This window comes from Rhodnius prolixus, unplaced genomic scaffold, assembly GCF_049639745.1.
Source record: "Rhodnius prolixus isolate KJV_2025 unplaced genomic scaffold, Rpr scaffold_4, whole genome shotgun sequence".
Taxonomy (NCBI): domain Eukaryota; kingdom Metazoa; phylum Arthropoda; class Insecta; order Hemiptera; family Reduviidae; genus Rhodnius; species Rhodnius prolixus.
Genome location: NW_027411614.1, coordinates 12,719,301 through 12,743,557, shown reverse-complemented (window position 1 = coordinate 12,743,557; position 24,257 = coordinate 12,719,301).

Genomic DNA, 24,257 nt, shown 5'->3' with positions numbered 1-24,257 from the left:
ATTTGGAATAGAGTTAAAATAAAGTACCTATTTATACGAAGATATAAATACATTTTATCACAATTATAACTATTATGAATGAACTGGCCAGCATAAGGGTATGTGACATCTAATAAATTCTTAAAAAATATTAATGAAAATTAATGCGGTAAAATTACTTAAATAATATCAATGAAGTATTAATGAAATGTTGGGTACTTGCTGATTTGTGTACCTTTTGGCGTTTAATCAACCCTTATACTTAACTTTTTAAACTGTAAGTTTTTGTTAAGGAGATTTTTGTACCTTTTGGATAGATTTTCCTTTTTGTCTATTAGCAAAGTTACGTCTGCTTTACAGATTTTTTTAAAATTTGGAATAAGCTATTTTATCATTATAACCTGATAAGGTGTTAAATCGGAACCGTAACTATCACTGGAGAGATCTTTTTAAAGAATGGTTATAGTTGCGGTCCCCAAACCATCCTCAATAACCATTTTTTTGAGAAAGCGTTTTGAATAAAATAGGAAGGTATTTGTAGGTAAATAGCAAAATTAAACTGCGATTTCAGTACTTCCTTTTAAGAGGAGCAAGAAAAATAAACTGCGATTACAGTACTTCTCCCTAAAAGGCAAAGATTTTGAATCGAACGACAATTCATTGATGTAAATCGGTTCACTCATTGATAATTTTAACGATTGCAGTACTTCCTCTTAGTAGGTGTAAGAGCATGATGGCACTTCACAGCCACGTAGAGGAGCTTTAATCACTTCTTCGTGCTAAATTTTATCAAAATCGGACTAAGCTTTGTAGAAATATTGGTAATAATAGTTTTAGAAAGGGCCTTATTTGGGTGGGGCGAACTCCCCTCCTTATGAGGCATAGCGTCGAGACTTTTAAAGTACAAATCTGTACAAAATTTCGATTCGAATGACACTTCATTCATGAAAATCGGTTCACGTGTCGATAATTTGAAACGATTGCTATACTTCCCCTTAACAAGTGTAAGAGCAGATCGTCGCTTTATTGTTAGGGAGGGGAGCCCTAACCCTATCATCCTACCAAATTTTATCAAAATCGGGTCAAGATTTACAGAGTAATTAGTAATAATAATTTTGGAGGGGGCCTTACATAAAGGGGGCTAACTCCTCTCCCATTGGATGTACAGGGCCGAGACCCACAAAAGGCACATCTACATAAAATATTGAATCGAATGACACCTCATTCATGAAAATCGGTTCACGCGTTTAGGCGCTACGTTGTTTACAAAAAAGGTAACAACAAGAACAACAAGAACAACAACAACAACAAGAAGAACAAGAACAAGAACATTTTTTGAAAAAGCCGTTTTTGCTCATTTTTGGCAACTTTTTTCTCGAAACCTATTAGATCTGGGTGGTTGCAAAAAAATTACAGTTATAAAGGAGGGTTTGGAGTAAGATTTAAAGAAAATTTGGGAATTTTATCTTTTATAGAAAAATAGAAAAAAATTGTCAAAGTTGGGTGTTTTTCAACGTTACACTTTTTCGTGCAGTTTTTGATGGTCAACCCTTATACAACTGTCCTACCGGACAGTTTTAATACGAGTAAGTTTAATTACTCCTTAGGGTGGTGAAGCATGCATCGTGAAACAGACTATTTGAGACAATATCTACCGGGCGCTAACTCCTGTTCCAGCTTTCCGGGAATGCAATAACAAATAAACACGTAGAGCCCATAGCAAATGAATTTACACTCTCTGAAGGGTTCTATCCTCTCTTTAGCTCCAGTCTAGCTATTATCTCGGCCAACTCTATAACTAGAATCAATTTGTATTATTTCCGGAGTGGTGCAAATCTATTGCCAGCTTATAGGGCTGAAATTAATCCTATTCATCAAAGTTGGAATCAAGAGTAGTATTTATATTTCACAAAATGAATTATATTTACTAATATTTTGCATGATTATAACCATAAATATTACGGATGTTCAAGAATCATACATTCATTCTTCCATTAGGTGATATCTTGAAATCAACTGTAGAGGGAAAAGAGAAATACAATTGGTGTATTTCTAGTTTACCTAATCAGAATCAATTCTACTGTGTCGCATTTCTGATTGCCCGATGGAATTTCTAAATACTCTTATTAGCGGATTCCAAAATATTTAGGCTAGTGTAATAAAAGAAGTAGAATATCTTGATCGGATCAGTAGGTTTGACTAGTACCCCTCATTGAAAACGAAACAGTCTAAGTGGCGAAAAGTATCGTCGCTTTTCCTGAGAATATTAAAACTGTCCGGTAGGACAGTTGTATAAGGGTTGATCATCAAAAACTGCACGAAAAAGCGTTAGGTTTAAAAACACCCAACTTTGACAATTTTTTTCTCTTTTTCTATAAAAGATAAAATTCCCAAATTTTCTTTAAAATATAGGGCAAACCCTCCTTTATGACTGTAATTTTTTTGCAACAAGCTAGATTTGATAGATATTGAGAAAAAAGATGCTCAAAATGAGCAAAAACGGCATTTTCAAAAAATGTTCTTGTTCTTGTTCTTCTTGTTCTTCTTGTTGTTGTTGTTACCTTTTTTGTAAACAACGTAGCGCCTAAACGCGTGAACCGATTTTCATGAATGAAATGTCATTCGATTCGGAATTTTATGTAGATGTGCCTTTTGGGGGTCGCGACGCTGTACATGGAATGGGAGAGGAGTTAGCCCCTTTTATGTAAGGCCCCCTCCAAAATTATTATCATTAATTACTCTGTAAATCTTAGCCCGATTTTGATAAAATTTGGTAGGATGACAGGGTTTGGGCTCCCCTACCTAACATTAAAGCGACGATCTGCTCTTACACTTGTTAAGGGGAAGTATAGCAATCGTTTCAAATTATCGAAACGTAAACCGATTTTCATGAATAAAGTGTCATTCGAATCGAAATTTTGTACAGATTTGCACTTTAAAAGTCTCGACGCTGTGCCTCATAAGGAGGGGAGTTTGCCCCACCCAAGTAAGGCCCTTTCTAAAACTATTATTACCAATATTTCTATAACGGTTAGTCCGATTTTGATAAAATTTAGTAAGAAGAAGTGGTTAAAGCTCCTCTACGTGGCTGTGAAGTGCCATCATGCTCTTACACCTACTAAGAGGAAGTATTGCAATCGTTAAAATTTTCAATGAGTGAACCGATTTTCATCAATGAATTGTAGTTCGATTCAAAATCTTTGCCTCTTTGCCTTTTAGGGAGAAGTACTGTAATCGCAGTTTATTTTTCTTACTCCTCTTAAAGGGAAGTACTGAAATCGCAGTTTAATTTTGCTATTTACGTACAAATTACCTTCCTATTTTATTCAAAACGCTTTCTCAAAAAAATTGTTATTGAGGATGGTTTGGGGACCGCAAATATAATCATTCTTTAAAAAGATCTGTCCAGTGGTAGTAACTCCGACTTAACACCTTTTCAGGTTATAATGATAAAATTAAATTTATTATTCCCAATTTTAATAAAATCTGAAAAGCAGATATGTAACTTTGCAAAACATACAAAAAAGAAAATCTATCCAAAAGGTACAAAAATCTCTTTAACAAAAACTTACAGTTTAAAATGTTAAGTATAAGGGTTGATTAAACGCCAAAAGGTACACAAATCAGCTAGTACCCAACATTTCATTGATATTATTTTAAGTAATTTTACTACATTAATTTTCATTAATATTTTTTTGAATTTATTAGATGTTTCACAGACCCTTATGCTGGCCAGTTCATTCATTTTCTTTTTCTTTTCTTTTATGATTTAAGTCGCGTCAACATCAAGGTTATTGGCGCCCGGAGCTTTTTTCAGTGCACTGCCGGCCTCCGGACAGTGTTCTCTCGTTACAGACAACTCTGTCCATCACCCGGACAGTGAGCTGTAAGAAGCTCTTAGAAAGAGAAAATCTAAGGGTCAGCAGCTGGATTCGAACCCGGAACCTCCACGTGGGAATCCAATATGCTAACCGCATAGCTAATCCCTTCCCTTCGTTCATTCATAATATTTTATTTTTTTGTTATAATTATGATAAAATGTATATTATATTTTCGTAATTAAATAGGTACTTTATTTTAGCTTTATTCCAAATTATTCTTCTGATTTATCTTTATTATGCTCTTTATTCTGAATAGTCACATATATCGTATGTATGTACATGCACGTTAAAGTAAAAAAAGACAAAGGCAGAGTCGGCTACTATTTAAATTTGAATCACGGATTTAAAACAATATTTCAGTCTAGAATTCGTCTTTCCGAAGTATTTGTGAGCACAAATAACGCGTAGGTAATATCAAGTAAATTATTCAACAATAATTAGTCATTTCTCAATTGTAATTTAATGTAGTCCCTCTAATTTTACTTATAGTAAAATACTGGAATAATTATGTTAGCTGTCATAAAAATATGCATATCTTATTTATCTTATTACAGTCATTCTAAGTTAAATGGTGTTCTACTTGAACAAATATTTTGTAGATTAAAATGGCCAGCATAAGGGTCTGTGAAACATCTAATAAATTCAAAAAAATATTAATGAAAATTAATGTAGTAAAATTACTTAAAATAATATCAATGAAATGTTGGGTACTAGCTGATTTGTGTACCTTTTGGCGTTTAATCAACCCTTATACTTAACATTTTAAACTGTAAGTTTTTGTTAAAGAGATTAGAAGTTATGCTGTATGCCCAGTTAGGAAGCGTAAAATTAACTTACCGTAGAAAGTAGCAATGGAAACATTTGTTTTGATTTTCCAGAATCGGTAGTGTTCGAGTAAAAAATTTAAAAAACTAATGTGACTATAGGGTTTTTTTGGGTCTTAATTGGTTAATGCTGGTCTTTATCTGTCACATTGTGTCAGATCTCTGATTGCCTTAGACAGTGTTTTGTGACAAATTTTCAAATATGCCTTACCACAAAAAAAATAGTCCACATGTTGTACATGTGAGACACGTTGTAGGAGACTTAAATTTTAACGTACATTACTTCAGTTAGCAAACAGGAAATTTAAAACTTCTTTATGAGCAAAGTATTGTTTATAAATTAAAAAGAAAGAAACTTTAAATTAGAGAAAAAGTAGTAATTACAGACTTAATTTTAAATTACAACAATGCAATGTGAATGCAAGATATATTGACCATTCAGTCACAACTTAAATTAGGTCGTTCGGTCAATTAGGCAATCTCCAGCGTGACTTAAATAAACATTTGGCTTAGTTTCAGATAACTATTACCACTGAATCTACAATTTGATACAGTTATTTTACTTTGTTCTTCATTAGTAATGTCTAATCTAACTAACAAAGTTAACAAACTAGCGTTAAAAAGTTGCTATCACTGTAAGTACATAAATATGGTAAAATAATGTAAAGTTGAAATGGTTGTTAGGTCGTTCAAAACTGTTTTATTGTTTAGTTTACAGTTTATTGCCTGCGCTGATTTATAGTGTACATTTCAAAACTTTATTTTATCCGTCGTAAAATTTTTTTGAATTCTGTTTTACATTTAAGGCGCGACAACATTTGAGGTCATTTTGGTGCCCATTTTCTTGCACTGATGGCCATCGAACTGTATTCCCATAGTTACAGACAACACTTTGCATTACTGGAAACAATGTTGCTTAGAATTTAAGAGGTTTGTTAATTATCTCCTACAAGCTGAAAGTACAGGATTTTATGTGGTAGTGTCTCAGCATAAATTCAACTGAAATAGTTCAGAGATTTACTGGTTAGAAGAAGAAAGGATGCCAGCAAAATAGTAATTAAGAAGGCATTTACTGTACAGGCAAGCACCAAAGATCCCATAAGAAGAGATTAATGAAGAGCAGGAGAAGAGATAATGGGCTAGAATAGTAATAGCCCTATAGGGAAAAAGGGCACGCATTATTCAGACAAAGATTGGTACAGCTTCTGTTTTCTCTTATATCATTTCATCTTACTGCTTTAGTTTTCTCAATGAATACGCTTTACTCAGCTCTGAGGGCGTCTTCATCTATCTCACTCCTTACACGTGAGATTTGTTTAACAAAAGCAATCATCACGCAGCCTCATTGCTCCATTTCTAGCCAGACGGCCAATGTGCAATTCTTAAGTAATATTACCTACAGCTTCAATGCTACCCAATCCCAAGTAATCATCTAGCCGGATGATTATCTCGGATTATTTCACTCGAGATTTTACGGAATAGAACTTTATGAACTAAAAATAATGATGTTTAAAAAGACTCGATATAGATTTAGACCATTATCTTCATCATTAAACATCATGACACTAACATTTTCAACCTAGTTCTGCCACAAAAAAATATTCACAATGGTTGCAGCAATAGATCTGTAACGACATTCGTAACAATATTTGGTACAAACATCCATTACTCTATCTCAGTTCCAACACGAAGATCCCCGGTTCGAATCCATCGCTAGCCCTTAGATTTTCTCTTCCTAGGAGCATTTTACAGCTCACTATCCGGTAATGAACAATGTTTTGTCTGTAACAAGAGACCAGCAGTGCACTGAAAAAAAGCACTGGGCGCCAATAACCTCAGAAGTTGATGCGCCTTAAAATTAAAAAAAATAATAATAAATTTCTCCGAAAAATTCCTGAAAAGGATCCTTGAAACATTCTAAGGGCACTGAGCAGCCGAGGGCAGGTTTTAAAATATTCTAGTTCCATCCTCATTTCGATTGGACCGCTCGCCTGGACCATTGTAACAAGAACAGGAATCGCTTGCACTCAGCTAGATCAGAATACCGAAAATCTCAATTATTCTAACTAATTGATAATTTAAATATTTCAATTCAACGTGATTCTGTTTCACTTACAAAATATCTGTTCTTCGCAACACCAAAATAAAGCTAATTTTTATAAAATACCACCTTCAAGAACACCCTGGCAATTATTTTCATTTACAGAGCAGTAGTTGATCTGATCAATATTTCTAATTAAACCATTTGCGATATAGTTGTATCATCATAGCTCATGACTGTATGCAATATAATAACCATGTTCGAAGGTTATACAGAATATATATGCGCATATTTGATTTGCTTTTGGTATTTAATATACAACATTATCATATCTTCATATTTAATGCATAAACCTTATTTAAATTTTGTATCTAATTATAATTGTCGCTTTAATTTATTCAAGACATATTTTTAGTCAATGTTCACCTTATACTGAATGATCCATTCATAAAGACTGAAAGTGCAATTTCTTAGGATTTAATCTAATCTTGATTGTTTTAGTCTATTCCAAGCGGAAGAAGGACTTAGACCCTAAGTAATAATGGGGACCCATTGTACTCTTAATTATTAGACGGTTTATTTCCCCTTTTTTTAGCATTTCCATGCGAGGAGAGTAAAAAAAAACTATTTATCGAAACGGAATAGGTTTTTAATCAATTATTTTATGTAATTACATTTCCGTTGTGAAAATCGTTCGCAATTCATTTTGATATTTTTCCTTGTCATACAGTCAAAAACATACATTTCTTACTCTGTCTGAAAAACGTCTGAAGATTTATTTTGGCGAAGTTTTATTATTTTGGGGTACATTTAGATCATTTTGGGCTGGTTCCACTGTTGGTTTTGAAGATGAGTTAGAAATTATTACTATTTTATCTCTAGACTGATATGATATATTTTTTATCTAGTACCAAATTAACTTTTTATTTTTATTTCTATTCTAGATTATTTGGGAACTTATGTTAGACAAATTCATTTTCATAGGCATCTTTTAAAAAATAAAATAACAGTGGCTCTTAATTGATCTGAAAAATAAAAAAATTACTAACTGTTATGGTGTAAAAAGCCTTGGGTTAAGTAATACGATGCGTTAATATCATCTTGTTAGTTATAGTATTGGCTAGTAATAGCTTTGTCATCACAAGTACATTGCATGAATCAAATCTGATACCGGTCCAGAATGCACCATGAACTTAATTAGAGTTAATCCTGTACAGCCTCATACATCAACAGGTTGTTATCTGTATTAAATTAGGAGCTATTTGAATATTTATATTCTATCTAATTATTGATGTTATTTGGACGTAATTGCCTACAGATCAGCGTTAAGTTATAGATTAACATTGATTTAATGATGGTATTTATTTTGTATTTGATGGCAGAACGCAACTGTTACATAATATTGATATCCTTTTATACTTAAAGAGTATAGAATTTCATTTTGAATTAATTGCTGTCCAGATAGGTAACTCTATACAAGGACCACGTGGTTATTTTAGCCTAAATGGTGTTCAACATTTTATAGAGGCAGCGCGTCAAAATTCGAGATCATTGGTGCCCTTTATCCTAATCATAGCTCTGCCAGTATTTTGGGTGTTTTTAGAGGTAACTTGAAAATAACCAGCGTTGGTTGTTAGGCCTTTTCAAATACTTCTTCTTCTTCTTCTTCTTCTATGGGCACTACAGACCGAGACGGTCCATGGCCTGCTCTATGCGGGTAGACCACTCAACCCTATCATTCACCAGGTGGGCCCTCAAACCTGCACATATACATCTTTCTGAAATCCCAGGTATGCTTACATTTTTCTTTCGTAATCTTTGAGTTTTTCCCTAAATTACTTCGTTGCTTTTTTTATTAAGGAACTTCTATTTGCGATCCATCAAAACCCAAAGACCATCTTCTATTCCTTCATTTTAAATTATTTATTCATTTTGATGAGCTAGACTCATCTTCTGTGTTACTAAATAAGGGTATGCCTCAGAATATTTATGTAAAAGGTGGGGGCAATGTGTGAGGCTTCATTTAGCACTCGGAGTCTTCATTAGTGTCGATCCTCCGCACATTACCGACCGAGTGGCTACTAGGAAGAGAAAATTCGGGATTTCAGCGAATAAAACAGTTTCTTTATCGGCCTTTTAAAACGATTCTGTTGTGAATATTTTACAGAACAATTATTCTGTAGCAAACATGAAAGCTTCATAGATCGTTGTGCATTTAACATTCAACCTGCACTTCCACAGTGGATCTAACCTACTCTCAGAATAAAACTAACATGAGAGTGTTGAGTGAGGCAAACCACCCACCATCACCACAACCTGTAAGAGGTTAACCACCGCGCATACCTCGTACAGCTCAGCAGTTATCTGTAAGCCATATCAAAACAGACCATTTCTGGTTTCAACACTTCCTTGTAGTCTGGATTCAGAATTTCCATGTATAGCTTAGTTTCAACGGCTAGTTGGAAAAAGTCTACTCTTATCACGCCTGCTCTTGCAGAGAACTGGGCCGATCTTTTCTCATTCAAGGAGAATCCAGTGACCAAATAAGTTTCTCAAGCCAAGTGAATACTGTCTGAAGACCCTATTATGACTGATTGAGCCCTTCTTCGTTTCTTTATTAACAAGATAACAATGTCATCTTCTGGTTTTAACCATTTGAACTCATTCAATCTCATCAATAACATGATTTTTTGTTAAAATTATGAGATTACGAATCTCGTAAGAAGGTTTCCACAATAGGACATGTGTTCAAAAGAATAACGGGAATTTTCGTTGTTTGGAAAGACTTTTATTTATTCGTCCAACAATAATGTTATTATAGCCTTCAGAATAGTGCCCATTAGATATACCAGCGCATTTTCCAATCCCCGAAACATTTCTGGAACTATTATTTTTGGGATAGCTTTTAGCTCTCTCAGCGATGCGTTTTCTGTTTTTTGTTTTTTATCTCATCTATGCTTACAAATCTACGGCCCTGTAAGGTTCTCTTTATTTTTGGAAATAGAAAAAAGTCACACGGAACCAGTCTGGCGAATACAGGGCACCATTGCATTGTTGTTTTTAGCCCCCCAAAAAAATTACAAATAAGCAATGAAGTTCGGTGCAAAAGCCATGGATTTTTTTCGCCACAAATCCATATTTCCAGTCACACTTGCTGTATTACGTAAATCATTGTTGCATCCAAATGCATTGGTATCATTGATCTAAATTTGGTTTACCTGCCTATAGACAACCAATTCTCTAAAGAAGTAAAATCTTCATTAGCAGTAATATATTGATTCAGTTGTGCTATTCTTAATGGGGGCCAACAGATCACATTTTAATAAGAAATGGATGAAAGTGTCTTCGACATTTAAGCACAATTTTGTGAATTGTTATTATAATTACTTTTAAGATGGTGAGTACATTGAAATCCAATTATATTATAGTTTTATTTTCTTTTATTTTATCTTTTTAAAACAAATACTCTCCAGTTCTAATACTAGTTTTATTGTTCGTTTAAAGAAAAGATATTTGTCATGTGATACGAGACTTAGGTAGAAATGAAATGGTCCCTAAGGAGAGTTTAGTTAGAGTTGTGGACAAGGAATATCCAACATCTTCCTCGAAGTGCGTCCTAAGAGCAGGGTGGCTGAGAAGTTCCTTCCTACTAACTTTCCTAATAACGAGGGCACCACTTCCTCCCACCATTTCCTGACACCTCGATAAAAGTGGAGGAAAGGTTTGACAGATTGTTGGTGTGTGTGTATATGTATATATCTTCTCTTAGTGTGAGAAAAAAAAGACTAAAAAAAGGCTAAAAAAAAAATAAAAAAAGTCTACCTTAGACTAGAAGGTGGTCGGTAAATCAAAAGCTACGACTCTGCAGTCTTTCATTTGTCTTGCTTACATCACAGTTACCGTAAGAGTTGCCAAGATATCTACCAGCATCCTCTTGCTAGTGCTTAGATACAAGGCAAATACGAATTGATGTGCCTTTCCCTGCTACTTCCTACCCTACACACCAAGTATTTAGGTCGCTTTCCTAGCCCCTATTCGCTTCCGTGGTTATGTACATACTTACGCGCACACACGCGACTTACTTGTTATTTTTATTATTGATGTTGCCCATCCAGTCTACTGATGTCCTAACTTCGCTTTCTTACTCATTTTTCTTTACTGTTATTGTTATGCTCTGAATGTATTCGTTTTTTTTAAATTACCGCAACATCTGGTAACTGAATGTTGGTTTTGTTTCAAGGCAAGGTCATATCTCGCTCTATATAGGTAAATATAAATATATATTGTATATGTGTGTGTGTGAGAAATTGAAAACATGATCGTCTAAAATGAATTTATGTGATGCGATTTAGCATCATTAAGCTCTAGGCTTTCGTGAAGACATTGTGATAGACGATTCACAAGAGTAAAGGAGTGTTGGTTGGAGTAAAGGAGTAATTAAGAGGGCGTTCTGCTTCCTAATGAGGAGAATAAAGAATCTACAGGCAAGTAGAAGTAAGAAGAATAATCAGTAGAAGATGAGGCTGAGAATGAAGCTACTGCCACAGTTACTGAGAGTATGAAAGCAGAAGTGGAAGTTCTAAATGAGTCTAAAGAAGAGGATCAGTGCTTTAGTTAGGCGAAACCTTACCACTTCTGGAGTAGAATAAAAGTTGATGCAGCTGAAATTATTCATCTTAGAAAATGAAACGTTGTATTGTTTGAAATGCCAATTTCCTATGAAAGTAAATATGTAGTAGAAGCAAGTAACTTAGAATATGAAACGGAAATATCGCGATAAAAGAAGAAAGGGATTTTGGAGGTAGAAATTACAGAGGCAATTGTGTCTTTAAAGAGATAAATGGAAATAAAATATCAGGAAGGCGAAATAAGAAGAAGATTGAAGCCGAAGCAATGATAGACGCGGTGTTGAAGGAGGCTGAAGATTAAATAGTCTAATAGTTAAAGACAAAGATGAAAAGGGCTAGAACTGTGATATATGTAATTAGGGGTTTGATTATAAGCTTTGATTATATAATTAGGCTGTTGTGGTTTGGGCATGTCCTTCGCATGAGCGATACGCGCCTCCCAAAAAAGACTCTCTGCTGACAACCTGCTGGCAGGCAAAGAAGAGTAAGGCCTATGAATAGCTGCTGGCTCGCGCAGGTAAATGAACTAATGATAGCGCGAGGTCTATGCGAAAGCGACGCTCAGAATAGAGAAAGGTGGATGCTTGGCGCAAGTAACCCTGTTTAGGGAAACATCTTGAAATAATAAGATTATAAGCGCTGAGCTTAGTAAGCTAGGCAGTATTGATTAAAACTTTTTCCTTCATCAAATCTTTAAAGCAGATCTTCCGCCGTAGCAGAAAGAGAAAAGAACCAGAAGGAAAAGCGGGTGTTCATCGTCGTTCTTGAAGTGGATTTAAAAATTGAAAGTGTAAATGACTTCTTCAAAACTATTGTCGGTTAAAATGGCCGAATGTGAAATTCCAAAAAGAAAAATGATCGTTCGAAAACATGAAAACTATTTAGCAGGTCCTGCTGTGATTGTTTGCTCTGAAATTGGAGTTGAATGATGCGAGTCTATTGTCTAGGTTCTTAAAGTGAAATTAATTTGTTTTCGGCACCCAAAAAAAATGCTGCTTGAATTCTGTTGGGCTCAGATATATTTTTTACTCCTTACGCTACATTCTTGATTGCCAGTTTTGGCTGGCAGTAGTGCCACCCCTTTCTGATAAGCTCTGTCTTATACCTGAACCTGTCATCACTTAAAGAACAAGTCACGTCTTAAACAACATATTGGTAAAATTACTGAATTCAGTGTAGAATGTTGACAGCTTACATTTTCCCGTTCAGTTGTAATTTAGTTATGCTTATGCACTTATGTTGCATTCAATGCAAAAATATTGGATCAATCATGAATTTCGTCGGTAAAAGAAATAGTGCACTAAAATAATAAGTGGGCACAAGGAAAATGTATATTCACAGTTATCTAATTAAAGGGTAAAAAATGGGTGTTAAGTTAATTAGAAGCAGAAAAGCGTGAGAAAAATTATGGGCAGGCCAGATGGATGTGCGGGGGAGGAGAGAGGCAGTGATGATGTATTAAAGGGAGCAACTAGTCGAGAAAACGTGCTAATGTAATTGGTCTACAAGACTTAGCACGGACCCACCCCTTAAAACTTAACCACAAAAGTCGAATTATGCCTTTCAACCATCATTCTTAATATAGGACAAAAAAGAAAAAAGAAAAAGTTATATCAAAATGTAAGGCTTTAACAACTTCTTATAATTAATTTATGCACTGTACAATTAACAGTCTATTATTGTGCTGACAACTTGTTCAGCTTCCTTTCTTCATTTTTTTTAAACTAACTCTTTTATCTTTTCATCTCTGCTATTTTATTGGAGATTATGTATTAATTATTAACTAGGCTTATATTCCAGAAGATCATTTATTTCTTACATTTTCTTTTCTATAATAATTTTAAGAAAATGAAGCTTAATTATTTAAGGAAGTAATTATTTCACTATGGCGGGTATATTCTTTAAAAAAATACTCTTTTGTATTTATAATAATTTGTTAAAGTGTCAGACAAAGTACTTATGACAAACATCAAAAACAGATCGTAAGGGTAGGAAGTGGAATTCTGGCAAGAAAACCGGCTCGTCATCCTCTCATTTTAAGCAAGGATTCAATTGGTCTGGTTTGTTTTGGTACTACTTTAACTTCTTGTTCCAGTATAAGATGGAAATAAATGAACTATCATTCCATTCAGATTTCATTAATGTAGGTGCCAAATTATTCACACGCTTCTCTTCGACTTTTTGACATAATTGTCGCTTATAAACTTTTCAATCTAAAATGAGTTCTATCCATTCACAGAACTTGCTCAGAAGAAAATGAGTGGTCAGTGATTAAACAGTGTCGAATTTAGCCTTTATAGCCGTTTCCTCATATTTTCATCAGCTACCGATTTAAAGGCGCTACGTTGTTTACAAAAAAGGTAACAACAACTTTTGAAAATGCCGTTTTTGCACATTTTCAGCTTCTTTTTTTCTCAAAATCTATTAGATCTGGGTTGTTGCAAAAAAAAATTACAGTTATAAAGGATGATTTGCCCTTTATTTTAAAGAAAATTTGGGAATTTTACCTTTTATAGAAAAAGAGAAAAAAATTGTCAAAGTTGGGTGTTTTTCAACGTTACGCTTTTTTTGTGCAGTTTTTGACGATCAACCCTTATACAACTTGTCCTACCGGAAAGTTTTAATAATGTTTACGTGAAATAAAAAAATATCACTATCTACAACATCTAAAAATATTATATTTAGACATTAAATTCATTTTACCAAACAGTTTTCTGCTACTTAGTGAAGTATAGTAAAAAAATTAAGTATCCTGACATAAAAAAAAAGTTACAATAACTTCAACATGATTTCTCTAAGAAACATGTTTTCTTTACAATTGTTTCAGGACATAGCCAAGGGACCTTTCGTGACCCCATTAAATAACCCATAATAAAAAATTAAGTGAACTTTTGATGTAACTCGTTCATAAAAGGTCACGTTAAATTGCATTTTCTAATATTTTATACAAATTGTGGCCAAATTAATATAAATGTTTTATATATTACTATTTTATCATCGTAGATTTTTTTATTGAAAAAGTAAAGTAAACGATTATTTTTCTCAAACGAAGGTTAACGTCTAACTAAAGATTGATTTTGTGTACACTTAATGTGAATGATATTAAAATATTTACTTATCTGGTAATAAGCATTTGGATAAAATAAACGGGATACCGAATCGATTTTTAAGTTTTTGAGATATTTTCCTAAAACGGCTAAAACGATTCGGTTTAAACTTTGTTCCTCTCATTGAAAACATGTAGGTTTATAATGTTTATACGAAAATTATGCTATGAAAATGCTTCTAAAGGCAGTTTTGGGATATACGTGTGACTGAAAACCACTCCTTGCAGGGCTATTTAACAATACCATCAGAAATGTGATAAGTCAAATCCTTAATTTTTAAAAAAATTCTGCTGAATAGTATTTTACTGTATCAATTAAGTACTGTTAATAGTTATTTATTTAACAAGTGTGGAAAGTAGTACTTTTCCTCACACGAGGCAGGGTTTGCACGCACGAGCGAGCGAAGCGAGTGTGAAGAAGATACTTTACACTCGAGTTAAATATTATATTTTTTCTGCAACCATTAGGGTTATTAACTAAAAAAAAAAACTAAACAGGAATCACTAGAATCCATTTTAAATTTCTGTAAGGTAACACTATAATTTTTTTAACTGTTATAATTAAAAATATCTAATTATTTATTAAAATATTATTTTTATTTCTATATTCCTTTCAATTTTTATTTTATTATTTTAATATTCGTTTTTTAATTATTTACATAAAATAAATTTAAATAAGCTTATTAAAGATTTACAGAAAATATTTAATAACAAAACTTCTTATATCAAGGAAGCACAATAAAGTTTTTCCACTCACTAGTGAGGAAAGTGACACTAATGGGAATTTTTCCCCACTAGTGAGGTAAAGTTGGGCATTACACAGCTGATTTTAATTGAGTAATGAGAACATTCCTACATGGTTGCAGAAAAACGAATTTTTTTCGCACTAAATAGTTCGCATAAGTTAGCAAATTGACTATAATTTCCTGAATAGATTAAAAAGTACGAATTCTACTTCGTTAACGAAAATTTTACATTATAAAATATTGTATATATATATATAATATTTGTTTGTTCTGTTCTTTATTGAATATATATATATATTCAATAAAGAAAAGAACAAAAAAATATTAAGAATAATTTCTTAATAATAAAGAAAATCCGAGCTATATTTATTGGAGTTTAGAAAGCTGGCCGTGGTATTGTCAATAGAGGACAAAGCTCGTAATTTTATTCGTACCTTACAATCTTAGTTTTGCAAGTGGCAGCGCAGCCTAGAGTGTGCTCCTTTAAAATGGAAAATTCTCTGGCATTTTTCCATTTAACGATTTTGACTTTTCTTAGAATATTTTATTTTAATACAACTCCTACTTTTTTTTTTGAGGAATTGTGTGGTACTTATTATTGTTTAATGCAAAATTGTGTTTTACTAACATTCCATATCTTACAACTTCATCTAAATTCTTAAGTATACTTGGGAAATGTTATTAATATTTTGTTCTTTCTCAAAATTTAAAATTTTAGCTTGTAGATCTGGTAGTTTTATAGAAATTAAGTTTCAAGTTTAATGAGCGCTTTTAGATAAACTTCCAAAAAGTTACCTCGCAAAAAAATGCATTATTTATTACAAGTTTTATGTATAAGTAATTTATTTTAATCTTCCTTTAATTATAAGTAAGTGGAAGATAGTTTTTGAGTTTAAAATTCATTTGATACTTTTCTAGCATTTCGTGCTTTCATTTAAGCGATTGGTCATTAAACTACTACATTTGCAAATAATTTAAATGTGTTAGGATCATATGTTGAAGTCAAATTGCACATCAGAGAGTATGGTAACCGCTCTTACTCCCATTAAAACTTACAGAAAATATTTTATTAAAATTAAAAAAAAAACAAAAAACAGTTTTAATTTCAAATTCTGGATATACAATTCTTATATTTTGTCTAGAAAGAAAATTTAGAAGTATTTTCGAGAAAATATTATTTTAAAAAGAAAAAAGAAAAAAAGAAAAAATCTGTTTAGTAAAAAACGGCGTTTTCGGTTGATCCATTCTACCAGAATCTTATTACCACATCCCTTGGCAGCTTCTAGAAAATCAAAATATCAAATTTCTCGAGTTATTGAGTTAAGGGCGATATGTAGACCTACACAGACTGACAGTCCACCATACAAAAAAGCAGTTTGTGAAAAATCTCTTTTCTCGAATTTAAAATATTTGAAAATGTGAGTTTTTCTTTTCTGGAGAAAATTGAAAAGTGTTTGTCTACACGACTACAAGACTTCTCCTTAAGTGAAGGCAAGAGAAAGGAAATAAACATAATCTGCCTTCGTAACTTTCTATTACAATCGAGAACTTCAGTAGCCATAATCCTTAACAATCCTGGGTTGTTTTATTTATTTATTTGGTTCGTCCTTTTATTTAAAAAATTAAAAAAAGTCACCACTATGATTTAAGACACATAAAATGAGATAAAAAGTTAAGTTAATGATTAATAAATGTCTATAAATAGACAGACTGTATATTAACACACACAAAAATCTTAAGATGTCAGAATAGATGAGTGATTAGTCGAATTGTGTTTCCCTTTTAATAGCAACACAAGGACTTGTAATGTTAGCTCTTTATGATGTTTAGGGAACCTAAGGCAAAACCTAAGAGGCTATTTTAGGATGGGTAAGTAGAGAGGATAATCGACCAGCGTTAATATTTCAAGGAGGCTGTGAACATTTGAGAAGACAATGTAGTACATAGTTGGTGCTAGGAGGGATGCAGATCAAAGGGGAATGCAAACCGGACCCTAACCGCACTCTCTGGCAGAGTAGCTTTATGCTGCAGCCAGCTCCTAACTTTATTACAAGCACTTGTTTACATTTAATTTAATTAAAAATAATTAGCGTCTTTCATGTTTTTAAAAAAGTAAAAAAAAAAAAATATACAGAAATAAAAAATGTTATTTTTTTCTATTTCAATTAAAAAGTAATTTTTAAATTAAAAGTTCTTGTTTTTAAATGAAAGGCGCTTCAACTGAAACAGAGATTTACTTCAAAAGAAAACATTTACAGCCCTCCGGCCGAATAACTAGATACATTAAAGTAGGTACGTGAAGTATATAGTAACATAAATTATTTATTATTGTGTGCGAAAATTGTCTTCAAATTACTTGGACGTTGCAATGGTCCGATATGTTAAAGTGCACCTAAGTTACCATATGGCTCAGCCATTATCGAAACGAAACGTGTCCAAAGGCAAACTTGAAGACCAATCCAATCATGGTGTGAGACTACAGACCCCGATATATCCGTCTGTATCTAGCTCGACATATAGGTTAGACATCAACGGAATCTGTGTCTACAGAGAAACTCAAAACTGGATACAGTTTCCGGTCTATAAGGTTCGATTCCTGGCCTTGGATTTTATTTAATGGTTAATAAATGGAATATATAGTAAATTACGTTCGACTCCGAGGCGCCACGGTAGCCGAGCGGTTAGAGGCGAGACTTGTAAAGATAATATGCATTGTGGTACTGGGTTCGATTACCGGTCTTATACCTTGGATTTTATTTAATGGTTAATAAAAGAAATTTACAGTAAAGTACGTTTGCTATCCACCTCGTCCACGACACCTAATCGGTAGTTGGACGTAAAGCCCCGCCTGAAAAAATAGGCGATTACTTTACTTTTACTTTTGGCTCCGTCACGACGCTTAATCGGTAATTAGACGTAAGGTCTGCTAGAAAATAATCAAAAAGTAGACATTACTTTTGGACGCCGCTCTAAATGGCCCATAGAACTCGAAACGATTGATGTAAAATACTATTCTCAAATTATGTGAACTATGCGGAATAGAGCTTTAGGTTAAATTTCAAATATACCAACTGAAATATGTGCAGAAATTTCAATCAAAACTACTTCGACAGATTGGTTGAAACTCCTTTCGCTATAATCTGTCGCCTCTACTGACATTCCTGACAATTCACCTCGTCAATTGAATCGCCAGTGGCTCTGAGATATCCTCAGAGGTCAGAAGATCATCAGCATCATCATCAATATCGTCTAGTGAGGGCAACCTCTCTTAATGCACCATTTACATCATCACCTTGAATGGGTTCGTTATATTTGAGCGCTTGATAAATATGAAAATTGGACAAAATATTTTTCAAGAAAACAGAATTCAAAATAAAAAAATAATGATATGTAATGAAGTGAAATAAATGAAACAACATGTATACATAGTATATATACATATTAGTGTACCCATAGCGCAGAGGATATTGCTACAAATGGGGGAAAACTGATTTTATTTTGAGTAATGCTTGTGGTGAGTTCATATTGAAATAGGATTGGAATATATGAAAATTGAATCCTCGCTCGGCGCACACTGAACGAATTTTCCGCGCCACAAACTCTAATATGAAATCGGATTGTCACAACGAAACAGAAGAGCTATCCTTACTTTCAATACATGATCAAATCAATGGGGACCAAACATTCCAGAATCCACATTATATTCACGTACACGCAACATACTGACTTCTCCTCATATCGTTGCAAATACATTATATCTCATGTGTGCGTGTGATTGCCTCTAGGAAAAACTACTGTAGATACATAATTCGTTTTTTTACTAGATTTTATCAGATATTTATTAGACTATAAAAAAAATAAATGAATAAGAAAACTAGCATTATTTAATTATTATGACGTCTATAATCTTATATCTAGGTAAACATTTTATCTGATTAATAACTTGTCTTACTGCAGATTTATGCAGTTAATATAATGTATAGTATTCTAGATCTTTTATAAAGTGTCTGTTATGAAAAATTAAGTTTATTAAATAATGATAGATCTTAAATATTCCTTAAATAATTTTACGTTTAAGTCAGAATATTAATTAGCAGGAAAACTAGAAGAAACTGAAAATTTCACGGAGTTTAAATTAAATAACATAACCTTAAAAGTGAGTTCTTAATACTTGTAACAACAAACAGGTAAATAATATTTACAATTACAAAAAACTAACTTACCTGTAAATAACTAATAGTTATAATATAAATAATTTTTTTCTCATCAATTGAATTGTGTACTTAAATTGCCCCTTACCTTTACGTTACAATTGAATGCCTGTTCAAACAGGTCTTGCTAAATTGTTTCACAAGTTTGTCTATTCTTTTTGCTGGCAAAAACATCAGAATACTGAAATATCTATTCCTATAATGCAAGCACATTTCGGTCAGCTACTTTTCTTAAAATTTGTAAGTTCCTCATTGTATTCTTACAAATATTATTGTTCTTTATGTATTATTGTATTCTTAAAAATGTATTGTTCCAAAATAATAGTTGCAGATCTGCACATAAGGATTGTGAACATAAGGACAGCAAGGATTTTGCACGTAAGTTTACAGATAATAAATAAATTGGAAAATCAATCCTGTAAATTGGTCCTGCATTTCCTTACTTATTAGAGCAAATAAATATTGAGTTGAATGATGTAAAGCAAAGGTGTCACTCAGTACGTGAAATCATGACTGCAAAAAATTCAGATTAGATTGTAGATTTGTAAGATTGTCCTCAATTATCTCTGGCTACCTCGTTTGTATCTTCAGGCCTCTTGCTCTCTTAGTGATATATCTTTTGCACCACATTTTAGGACTAAAATGCTCACTTAGGAGTGGATCTGAAGTTAAATTATTCTTACTCTCTTGGAAACTTGAAAATTCTTTAATTTGATGTAAAAAATCAATTGAATTAGTTAAAACAGCGTTTCCCAACCTGCGGTACGCGAAAAATAATCAATAATGGTGGACATAAAAAATTAAATTTTTTTTTTGGTTTATTTATTTTGCAACTGCAATAGATTGCAACAAGCAAAAGGGATGAGAGTAAGGAAATGGAGCAAATACACGGGCACGCACATATATGCACTTACATACACGTGCGCGCACATGCCAAGAGGCGTGAGTGGAGTGAACGACGACCATCCAGTGATGGAAGCCGTTAGTTCGCCAGATCGGCAAGCTTACACATCAACCATCCTAGGAGGTCGGCGTTATAGGTTGAGATGATCGCGTGGCCACCGCCGCTTTAGTCTGCGCTGTGGAATTGAAGGAAGTGTTGTGGTAGACATGTTGTGGATCAAAGGGTTGTAATGACTGTGTAGATTTGAGTGGAGTTTTGTGTAGCGAGATTGTGCTATTTCAGAAACGAGAGGAATATTGAGATCAGAGTGTATAGTATGATTAGAGACGTAGAAGGGAGCGTTAACTATTGTTCTTAGAATTTTTGATTGTAAGGTCTGAAGTCGGTTGATGTTCGTTTTTTTAGCGCTTCCGTAGAGTTGTATTGAAAAAAATTAAATCATAAAAATATCATAGAAACGTTTTTTCCTATAATTCTTAAAAATTATATTAAAACTGTCCGGTAGTAGTATTATTATTAATTAATAATATTATACAGTAAAGTTGTTAATATGTACAGTAACAAGGTTAGTCTGTCTCAAGATACACGAGACAATATAATAGTGCATTTAACAGGATTAAAATTGTCCAAAACCCTAAAATACAAATGATAACTGGATTTCAAACTCCTTCTATAAAGAAAATTTTGGAAAAGCTACATCATTATCAATAAAAGATAAATATAATTTAAAAAGAGTTATCATGTGATAGAACTTATATGATAACTATGTAGAAATCTGCTTAAAGAGACGTATTGTAAGCTCTATCCAAGCAATATTAAATTTAATTGGTACTTACAATGCTTAAAAGAAGTTAATTTAGAAAATTTGGGCACAAACATAATAATCCTAAAGAAGAACTTTGTAAAATAAATAATAATTTTGAAGAGAAAAATACATATGTACGTAATTTTTAATTGTTTAAAAAAAGTTTTTAAAACTAAGATCTTACACTTTAAAAAGTTTATAAAGTAAACATGAAAGTGAACAGATACATTGTATCTCTATACAAATAAAGATAGTAATAGTAAAATAACACACTCGGAATAACGGAAAATTTCACGAAATACTCGTACAATCGTTTTTACGACGTGGTACAACTTAGCATGATGTACTACCAAGTGGTACGCGAGCCAAAAAATGTTGGGAAACGCTGACGTAGAACATCAAATTTCGCCAGATACTTATTTGTAGCAGTTAGATTAGCTGCCGTAGATATCTCTTGCTAACTTAAGTACGGCTTTTTATCTTACTATGTCTATAAACAACTCGTGTTTAGATTCAGGCCTCGGCGTACGAAGATGGTCATTGATGGTAACTTGTGCTGCAAGGACTTGCAAGGGCAATAGCAATGAAAATGAAAAACTAACGCGAGTACGCCACGGCCCGCTGAAGTGGCTTAAAAGCGCCCACTTTAAGTAGGTAAAATGAATTTTCGTAGTGTTCTAAAAAAATTGCATTATCTCACTAATATATGGGTTTTCCAATGTATTTAAACTAGTTCCAAACTAGGTATATACCATCTTTAACTTTACTTAGGTTGTTTAAGAATCCTAATTTGGCAAATTCGATTCATTTTACAGTTTGATTGAAGAAACTTGTAATAGTATTAAATTAAATACGCTATTTGAATGTAACGCTACACGCATTGAGTTAAAATGTTAGATCCTTAGTGGTAGGATATCACGAGTGGGTAAGTTGTTGGAATTAACTACAGGGGGAATTGCAATTGGTGGATCCAATTTCACCGTCTTATATTATTATACAAGTTAGATGAGATTTGTGTTATAATCTTCCTTTCTGTTTAGGTAAGATAGTTGTTATATCTATTCTTGTATAAAATAACCTCACTTTAGATTTTATCTCCTTATCTTTTACAATCCTATAATTACTTTTACCCCTTATAGTCCTTTCAATTAATTAATTGCAGTAACATGCGTACATGTTATTGCAATTTTTTTGTATTCTTAGCAAAGGTCACTTTCTCGTTAGAATGTTTTATTCAGTTATTTCACTGGTATTGTACGTTTACCACGGAATTCTGATCACAGAATCCATGTTGCCTAGTTATGGTTGTAACTACAAACTTATTTTGCGATACTACTGCTGCCAAGCTAGTTTGAAACAGCCGAGAGTATATGACTTATTAAACTTCTTTTTTTTCCTAAAAACCTTATAATTCAAACAAAAGTAAAGTAACAAAGTTATACTTTTAATCTGTAGAGGCAGAATGTGAAGGCAGCTGTTACATTATTTAACTAGTGAATTACAGCCACTTTAAATAACTAGCTGAACAGCTGGGCTGGACATCTAAGTTTGTGAAAGAATTATTATTTACATATGAGTAATATGAAGGGAAGGGGGAAACTGCTTGAAATAGCTAAAGGGGAGAAAGGTTATTGCCAATATCAGTCATATTTTTTTTATTTATTTAGCCGAGCGTTCGACCTAGAGACTAGGTCATCTTCAGGGCAGTGGAACATATTTTATAGTGTAATAGCATTATCATGTACGAGGTGCGGCTATTAAATAACGAGACTATTGCTGTAAAACATATAATTTTAAATTTATACATATTTAATTATTATCACCTTCAATATACACCCCTCCCCTATCCCTACAATGCTCTATGCGAATTTACCATTGTTTGAAACCGTGCTGGATGGAAGTCTTTTACTGTGAGCTCCTGCATGACGCGTGCAGCTTTTTCTTTCACAGCTTCAACGGAGCGAAATCGTGTTCCTTTTAATGCAGATTTGACTTTGGGGAACAGATAAAAGTCACATGGGGCCAGGTCAGGCGAATAAGGCGGTTGGTCTAAAACTGGGATGTTGTACTTGGCTAGGAAAGTCTTGACAGACAATGCAGTGTGAGCCGGCGCGTTGTCTTGATGGAGAACCTATGACTTGTTCTTTCACAAAATCATTTTTTCCTTACTCATTCAAGGAGTTGAGCAAGCACCTCACAGTAGTAATGTTGTTTAATTATAATCGATATTTTCATCCGTTTTGGACGTGGAAGGACGACCCGGGCCGTCATCATCTCCGATGTCTTCTCGGCTATCTCGGAAACGCTTGAACCACTCAAAAACTCGCGTACGTGATAAACATTCATCGCCATAAACTTCTTTTAATAAAAGATAAGTTTCAGTAGCGGTTTTATCAAGTTTTGATGTGAAATTTCACGACAATTCGTTGCTCTACTACATGTGTAAACTAACACCTCTTATATAAACGACGGTTCCGGTCAGACAGATTTCTCTACAAGCACGTGAGACGTTGCAATCGAAAGAAAAGGCTTTGCACTGCTCAGCTGTCGGTCGTTAGGATTTGGCGCATGCATAGTTCTTCTGTAGCAGCATCAGTCTCGTTATTTAATAGCCACACCTCGTACATTAATTTGATACAGAAAATAGTTATATGTACTTTATTATTTATCTTAATTAACAATTATAATTTGTTTTACAGTGCTAACATTAAAGGTTGGTGTTTCTTCTATTCTGATTTTTGAGGTACTAAAAAAAAGCTAGAAAAATAATTTAATTTAACTTAACTGAAAGCTAAATGTATCTACAAATTGAGAACTGTAGCTGTAATCTTGACTATTTTCTGTTAATTTTTTTACGGCAATTTAAGCTACATTAAAAGTCCCTGCTCGTTATTATTCTAAGGTATAAGAGATTTTCGTTATTCTAACATATAAATACAAGCGAATTTTCTTTTGTTAATAGGCAGTGTATGAACGAAAAGAAATAGAAGAATTGCTAGCTTATTAAGGGGTCATAACTTAGCTGTAAAGAAGAGTTCTGGAAATGGTAGAAATCTTAATAACGATCCTCCACCATTCACTGAAAATAACATAATCCTGCAGGATAAGACGATGCTTGATTCTATTCAAAGT